The following is a 7,408-nucleotide window of genomic DNA, read 5'->3' as shown; positions in this document are numbered from 1 at the left end:
CTCTCATGCAGTTAAAAAACTTACCGTGTATGGGACGCTGAGACCCAGGCTATATATGCGTATAATGTGGATTGGCAATAGGTGTGTATGGGGAGGGTTCACAAACGAAAAACTACTAACATTAAGGAATAACGTTTGGAACTCCATTCTATGTCTGAACTGGGTGCAAAAAACCTAAAAAACATCACTATGGGGAGATAAGGTATGCACACCAGTGACTATGGAAGGGGAATACATGGAATAGCAGAAACTGCTGTGTGAATACTGACATGAAAAATTCAATAGCTATTTGTAAGAATGAAATGTGAAAAATGGAACCTGCATTACTGCCATGAATATATGAATAAAGAGAAATTTAGCTACTGAATTGATCAATGCAGAAGAGCCCCAACACTACGCCAAAGTATTTCTCTACGTTGGGGTCCCTAGCTTGTGTGTGTCCTCTCATGCAGTTAAAAAACTTACCGTGTATGGGACGCTGAGACCCAGGCTATATATGCGTATAATGTGGATTGGCAATAGGTGTGTATGGGGAGGGTTCACAAACGAAAAACTACTAACATTAAGGAATAACGTTTGGAACTCCATTCTATGTCTGAACTGGGTGCAAAAAACCTAAAAAACATCACTATGGGGAGATAAGGTATGCACACCAGTGACTATGGAAGGGGAATACATGTAATAGCAGAAACTGCTGTGTGAATACTGACATGAAAAATTCAATAGCTATTTGTAAGAATGAAATGTGAAAAATGGAACCTGCATTACTGCCATGAATATATGAATAAAGAGAAATTTAGCTACTGAATTGATCAATGCAGAAGAGCCCCAACACTACGCCAAAGTATTTCTCTACGTTGGGGTCCCTAGCTTGTGTGTGTCCTCTCATGCAGTTAAAAAACTTACCGTGTATGGGACGCTGAGACCCAGGCTATATATGCGTATAATGTGGATTGGCAATAGGTGTGTATGGGGAGGGTTCACAAACGAAAAACTACTAACATTAAGGAATAACGTTTGGAACTCCATTCTATGTCTGAACTGGGTGCAAAAAACCTAAAAAACATCACTATGGGGAGATAAGGTATGCACACCAGTGACTATGGAAGGGGAATACATGGAATAGCAGAAACTGCTGTGTGAATACTGACATGAAAAATTCAATAGCTATTTGTAAGAATGAAATGTGAAAAATGGAACCTGCATTACTGCCATGAATATATGAATAAAGAGAAATTTAGCTACTGAATTGATCAATGCAGAAGAGCCCCAACACTACGCCAAAGTATTTCTCTACGTTGGGGTCCCTAGCTTGTGTGTGTCCTCTCATGCAGTTAAAAAACTTACCGTGTATGGGACGCTGAGACCCAGGCTATATATGCGTATAATGTGGATTGGCAATAGGTGTGTATGGGGAGGGTTCACAAACGAAAAACTACTAACATTAAGGAATAACGTTTGGAACTCCATTCTATGTCTGAACTGGGTGCAAAAAAACTAAAAAACATCACTATGGGGAGATAAGGTATGCACACCAGTGACTATGGAAGGGGAATACATGGAATAGCAGAAACTGCTGTGTGAATACTGACATGAAAAATTCAATAGCTATTTGTAAGAATGAAATGTGAAAAATGGAACCTGCATTACTGCCATGAATATATGAATAAAGAGAAATTTAGCTACTGAATTGATCAATGCAGAAGAGCCCCAACACTACGCCAAAGTATTTCTCTACGTTGGGGTCCCTAGCTTGTGTGTGTCCTCTCATGCAGTTAAAAAACTTACCGTGTATGGGACGCTGAGACCCAGGCTATATATGCGTATAATGTGGATTGGCAATAGGTGTGTATGGGGAGGGTTCACAAACGAAAAACTACTCAATCAGTATTACAGCGCCATTACAGCCATGTAAGCGACTGACAGGTTCCTTATAGTGTATGGTTTGGGGGAGGGGACATTATTTAAAGAGTAACTCCACTATTATTTCATAAATTACAAGTACAAGTACAGATAAACTCCATTAGGAAAAATGGTGCTTCCCCCACTCAGTAGTCATTTAGTAGGCGCTAACAATTCAATGAGGAATCAAATTACAGCTCCTGCCTATAGAAGTCTATGAGGGGAAGGGAGACCGAAGAGAGAAAGAAGCAGAGCACAGAAATAAAAACTGCTGAGGCTTAAAGAGGTTGTCCACTGCTTTAACATCCTAAGGATAGGCCATCAATGTCTAATCGATGGAGGTCCGACACTTGGCACCGGTCTTGGCGGTGATAACAGGTGGCTGGAAATGCTCAGTTCCGGAGCCAACCCATCTTCTGATAGCGGCTGTGGCTGGGTACTGCACATCCGCTTCCTATTGCTTTGAATGGGAGGCGGATGTGCAGTACCCGGCCATGGCAACTATCAGTTGATGGGGCAGCTCCGGAACTGAACATTTCTACCTGCCTGTTGCCAGCGGCAGCACCCAGAACAACTAACCAGCAGGGGTGCCAGGTGTCGGACCCCGGGTGATCAGACATTAATGACTTATTCTAAGGGGTACTTTGCACGCTGCGATATCGCTAGCCGATGATAGCGATGCCGAGCGCGATAGTCCCCGCCCCGGTCGCACATGCAATATCTTGTGATAGCTGCCGTAGTGAACATTATCGCTACGGCAGCTTCACATGCACTTACCTGACCTGTGACGTTGCTCTGGCCGGCGACCCGCCTCCTTCCTAAGGGGGCGGGTCGTGCGGCATCACAGTGACGTCACACGGCAGGCGGCCAATAGAAGCAGAGGGGCGGAGATGAGCGGGACGTAAACATCCTTCCCACCTCCTTCCTTCCTCATGGCCGGCGGGACGCAGGTAGGAGATGTCCCTCGCTCCTGCGGCTTCATACACAGCGATGTGTGCTGCCGCAGGAACAACATCGTACCTGTCGCCGCAGCGAAATTATGGAAATGACCGACACTACACAGATCACCGATTTTCGACGCTTTTGCGATCGTTTATCGGTGCTTCTAGGCTTTACACGTTGCGACGTCGTTACTGGCGCTGGATGTGCGTCACTTTCGATTTGACCCCGACGATATCGCAGTAGCTATGTCGCAACGTGCAAAGTACCCCTAAGGCTAGGCCATCAATGTAAAAGTAGTGAATAAGCTTTTGAAAGTGAATAAATACCAACATGAAGCTTAAAGTGACTGGAACCCACAGTGGAAAAATGCTTAAGAAAATAGGATACATATTATTCATGTCATGCGTGACACAGTCATGTGGTTTCTGACAATAGAAGGTCACAGTGTGCAAAATGCTCACTGACTTTCTGTTGTTCCTGCTGTTAGTATTTATCGTCCTAGGTAGCTTTCCTGCTATATTTTCATTTATTCCCCTGAAGGACCCAGAGGAGCTAAACTTCTCTCCAGCTGTTGATCATCAGTATTCCCCTTGTGCTTAAATAATCCCATCTTCCCTGGACTGGTGCTGCTGATATTATTCAGTTCATACAAGCTCTGGTTGCAAGCAGGTGGCTTGTACTCATGTGTGCTGAACTTCTGCCTGAGTCATCTGTGGATAAGTAGTTCATGCACTTTTCCCCTCTGTGTCTTCTATAGTGTTTAGTGGAGTTGATGAAGAGCTCATCCGACCTGTTCCCAATTTAGGATCCAGCACTAGGGATACCTAGGGTCAGGTATCCTGCTCGGCGCATAGGTGCAGAACCTATCTAGGGTGGTGAGGGACACAGGGACCACCAGTTGGTTTGGTCAGGGATCAAATGTTGAAAGTTCATAGAAGGAAAACCTGGGCACTATTCACACTGTTGGGATTTAATGACTCATACGCTTGCTTGAAGATACAATCCAGACATCTCGTTTACTGTGTATACATCACAGATACCACCACATTTTGGCAGCCCTGATACATTGTTCCGAGGTGTTCTTTTCACAGTCAAAACAAGCCACAAATATAGAAACATTTTTGGAGAACGAAAGGCACTCACCGGTGTTGCTGTATCAAAAAAGACTTTATTCCTACATTAGGTTACATGTGAAGGCAAACGGGGTGGGTGGAACACAAAGCATGTTGGACAACAGCCGTTTCGTGCCTGCACACGGCGCTTCCACAAGTCTACATTGTTTCGCCGCCCGCACACGGCGCTTCCACGAGTCCACATCGTTTTGTGCCCGCACACGGCGCTTCCACGGGTCCACATCGTTTCGTGCCCACACACGGCGCTTCCACAAGTCCACATAGTTTCGCCACCCGCACACGGCGCTTCCATGGGTCCACACCTGTGGACCTGTGGAAGCGCTGTGTGTGTGCGTGAAACTGCCGTTGTTTAACGTGCTTTATGTTCCTCCCTCCCTGTTTGCCTTCACATATAACCTGACATAGGGATAAAGTCCTTTTTGAAACAGCAACACCGGTGAGTGCCTTTCGTTCTCCAAACAATGTTCTATATTTGGTCAGGGTTCACCATCTTCCCCTTTCTTAGATGCAGGGGTCCCCTTCCCTTCTTTTCTTTCACAGCTTGCTTGATACTTCCCCATACCTAGTGTGACAATATAATGGCCAGAAATAGTGTTATTCCTAATGTACACCCTCATGAAACCTTATTTTAAGTATTTACCTGAAGCAAATCTTTCATTGTTGTCAGCTATGAATTGTCGGCTGAAACTGCAAAACTGGGGAAAAAGGGAAACATAAGAAAATAGAATTACCGAGAAGATCGACGCATTCTAATGTATAGTTGTGCTGGGAACTCATGTAAACATGGAAGAACATACAACCGCCTGCAGATGTAGCCATGTTTAGTTTTCAGCCCCTGACCCCAGTGCTGTCACTAAGCCGCCCATAGAAAACATTCTTTCCAGTCTAACTACATCTGTCATAATATTCCTCCATGGAGTTTACGAAAATTTGAAAGTGTTGTCTTTCCTTTTTTTTCTCAGAACAACGGAATGTTTCATAATTTATTCATAGACTGTAGTGTAGCATCGACGAGCCAAAGCGCAAGCTAATGATACCAAATGGCGCACATCCTGTCACCATTCAACTGGAAATGTGAAAAAAAAAATCCAACAAGATTCCCATAAGCATTCTTCCTCCAAGAAATGTCTCAAGCTACAACTCATCCTTAAGATAAGCAATCATCCAATGGCCCCTCGCTTGTAATCAGAAGAGCGGCGAACAGTGGGGCCTCCGAAAATGATAAAACCCAGCTGTCTCTCGGAGGAACTTCCTTTCTCCAGATGTAACTCATCGTCTCGGCTTGTAAGAGGAGAGGAAAATTGCTTAAACTGAAAGTGCTTTTACAAAATGAACATAAAATATCCGAGGAATGTCTTCACATAAACACAGATTACTTACACCGTCAAGCTCAGATAGCGAGCTTTCCCAATACACTTTGATGTGCGTTACATTATATTAATATAAAGACAGCAGAAAAGTGTTAAGAGATAGAAGCCCTACTGCATCGCTACCGTAAATGTGCCGGAAAGCTTTCATGTGAGGGTCACTCGCGTTCAGATTGGTATATAGATTCCATATTTAACTTGGAGACCTTTGTTTCTCTAAGGGTTTCCCCAGGTCTTCGAATTTGAGGACCTCAGGAAGGGTCATTAAACAATTGCTGAGGGATCAAGATGCACCCCCCACTGAAGCTCTGTGCACTGTGTAGTAGCCATTCCCTGGTGTTTCAGCTCAGCTACCGTTGGTGAACGCACCGTGTGGCACCGACGGACAAGATGGCATCTCTGAGGACTGTGACCATATTCGAGGCGTCTGCAGCGCTCGGGCATTTCTTCGTTTTTATGCAGGTAAAGTATATCTTTGTACCGTGTTAGCCAGTAGAGATAAAAAATTATTTAAAAAAACTGAAGTCCTCAGTGGTTGATACCTTTTAATGGCTAACTGAAAAGATGGTAATAATAGCAAGCTTTCAAGACTCTCAGGTCCCTTTTTCAGGCATGGTATAACACAAAATCTGAAGAACCATAAAGGGAACCATAAAGCTAACTCCGAATCTCAGCAAGGACGCGTACAGGTGAAAGGGGCATATAAAAGTTACCTGAAGGCTCTCCCAGGACTGAAGAGGCTATTAAAGGGAACCTGTCACCACTTTTTGGCCTATACGCTGCGGCCACCACCACCGGGCTTTTATATACAGCATTCTAACATGCTGTATATAAGAGCACAGGCCGGGGGTATAACATAAAAAACACTTTATAATACTTACCTAACGGTCGCGCTGTGGGCCTTATGGCCGTCTCCGTTGTCCGGTGCCGGCGCCTCCTCTTTCAGCCATCTTTGTCTTCTTTCTGAAGTCTGGGTGCATGACAAGTCTACTTCATACACACTCGCCGGTCCTGCGCAGGCGCACTACAATACTTTGATCTGCCAAACACAGGGCAGATCATAGTGCGCCTGCTCAGAACCTGAATGCCGGCAAGTGTGTATGACGTCGGACCCCTCATGCACCGTGGCTAGAGAAGAAGGAGAACAAAGATGGCCAAAAGATGCGGCGCTGGCACCGGACAACGGAGATGCCCATTAGGCCCACAGGGCGACCGTCAGGTAAGTATTATAAAATGTTTTTTATGTTAGAATGCTGTATATAAGAGCCCGGTGGTCGTGGCCGCAGCTTATAGGCCAAAAAATTGGTGACAGGTTCCCTTTAAGGAAAATGTTTGGCTCCCTGGAACTTACATGTGGAATTGTCCTGACTTTGGTCCGTGGACATCCTGAAGATGTTGCCAATTTTGTCCTTCTCCTTCTAGTACTCGTTATTCTCTTTTTCCACCAGCTTGTTGGAGATCCCTTGAAACAATATGCCCATGCCCTTGTTTTTGAGATCCTTCTCATTTGTCGCCTGCTTATTTCATGCCAACCTGAAGAGGAATTGCGTGATAAAAACGTGACAGGAGAAATGAGGCCTTCTTTTAGGATCCCAAGAAAATGAAGGTATCTTAACCATGAGAGTGGTTTTCTTCACCATGTTGAAGCACTTGATTTGGGTTTCCTTTGACTTATATGGGGGTCAGTGTCTGGCCAGACACCCGGGATTAAATTGTGGCCCAAACCATTTTTTTTTTTTAAATCTCATTGAACCTGCCGATCACGGGTATCTACGAGATCACCCATCACTAACCACAACAAATCTGCCAAAAGAGGGCCACCCACCACAATTCTCAGCTTGTGCAAGGAGGACAATAGTCAGTGAGGCAACACAGAGACCAAAGGTAACCTTGAAGGAGCTGCAGAGTTCCTAAGCAGAGACTGGAGAATCTGTCCATATGACTACAATAAGCCGAACTTGCCATAGCAGTGGCCTGTATGAAAGAATGGCCAGAAAAAAAACCTTTACTTACAGCAAAAAAATTGGAAGGCTCATTTTGATTTTGCCAAAATACATGTGGGAG

General features: G+C 44.7%; 1 pseudogene; it reads left to right on the top strand.

The window, feature by feature from the left end:
* The first annotated feature begins 5,734 nt into the window (after window positions 1-5,734).
* LOC142256745 (putative acetylcholine receptor chaperone) lies at window positions 5,735-6,959 on the top strand (annotated as a pseudogene).
* The last annotated feature ends 449 nt before the right edge of the window (window positions 6,960-7,408 follow it).

Source organism: Anomaloglossus baeobatrachus, chromosome 11, assembly GCF_048569485.1.
Source record: "Anomaloglossus baeobatrachus isolate aAnoBae1 chromosome 11, aAnoBae1.hap1, whole genome shotgun sequence".
Taxonomy (NCBI): Eukaryota; Metazoa; Chordata; class Amphibia; order Anura; family Aromobatidae; genus Anomaloglossus; species Anomaloglossus baeobatrachus.
This window is presented reverse-complemented; position numbering and strand designations above follow the sequence as displayed.